Source organism: Trichechus manatus, unplaced genomic scaffold, assembly GCF_000243295.1.
Source record: "Trichechus manatus latirostris isolate Lorelei unplaced genomic scaffold, TriManLat1.0 scaffold00202, whole genome shotgun sequence".
NCBI classification, from domain to species: domain Eukaryota; kingdom Metazoa; phylum Chordata; class Mammalia; order Sirenia; family Trichechidae; genus Trichechus; species Trichechus manatus.
In genome coordinates, this window is record NW_004444138.1 from 4,214,091 (window position 1) to 4,215,144 (window position 1,054).

At 38.0% G+C, this 1,054-nt stretch overlaps 1 protein-coding gene across 1 annotated transcript in view; it reads left to right on the forward strand.

Moving 5' to 3' along the window:
* The window catches only part of LOC101360622 (beta-secretase 2), a 149,722-nt gene that overhangs the window by 83,420 nt on the left and 65,248 nt on the right, over window positions 1-1,054 (forward strand). The gene's annotated exons all lie outside the window — the stretch shown is intronic.

A 1,054-nucleotide genomic window follows, 5' to 3' on the forward strand; every position in this document is an offset into this window, starting at 1 on the left:
GATGCTTCCTATGTCATTCAATATTTTGCCCATAGAATCCTTCAGAAGTGCAACTCGAGGGTTGAATTTTTCTTCAGTTCTTTCAGCTTGAGTAATGCTGTGTGTGTTCTTCCCTTTTGGTTTTCTAACTCCAGGTCTTTGCACATTTCATTATAATACTTTACGTTGTCTTCTTGAGCTGCCCTTTGAAATCTTCTGTTCAGCTCCTTTACTTCATCATTCAATCCCTTTGCTTTAGCTTCTTCTCTACATTCAAGAGCAAGTTTCAGAGTCTCTTTTGGCGTCCATTTTAGTTTTTCTTTCCTGTCTTTTTAATGATCTTTTGTTTTCTTCATGTGTGATATCTGTGATGTCTTCCCACAACTCATCTGGTCTTCAGTCTTTAGTGCTCAGTGTGTCAAACCTGTTCTTGAGATGGTCTCCAAATTCAAATGGGCTAGATTCAAGGTCGTATTTTGGCTGTCCTGGACTTGTTTTAATTTTCTTCAATTTCAACTTGAGCTTGCATATGAGCAATTGATGGTCTGTTCCACGGTTGGCCCCTAGCCTTTTTCTGACTGATGATATGGAGCTTTTCCATCATCTCTTTCCACAGCTGTAGTTGATTTGATTCCTGTGTTTTCTGTCCAGTGAGGTCCACATGTGTAGCCACTGTTTATGTTGTTGGAAAAAGGTATTTGTAATGAAGAAGTTGATGGTCTTGCAAAATTCTATCATGCTATTTCCAGTGTCGTTTCTATCACCAAGGCCATATTTTCCAACTATCAATCCTTCTTCTTTGTTTCCAACTTTCACATTCCAATCACCAGTAATTATAAATGCTTCCTGATTGCGTGTTTGATCAATTTCAGACTGCAGAAATTGGTAAAAATGTTCAATTTCTTCATCTGTGGCCTTAGTGGTTGGTGTATAAATTTGAATCATAGTCGCATTAACTGGTCTTCCTTGTTGATGTGTGGACATTATCCTATCACTGACAGCATTGTACTTCAGGATAGATCTTGAAATGTTCTTTTTGACGAAGAATGTGATGCCGTTCCTCTTCAATTGTAAT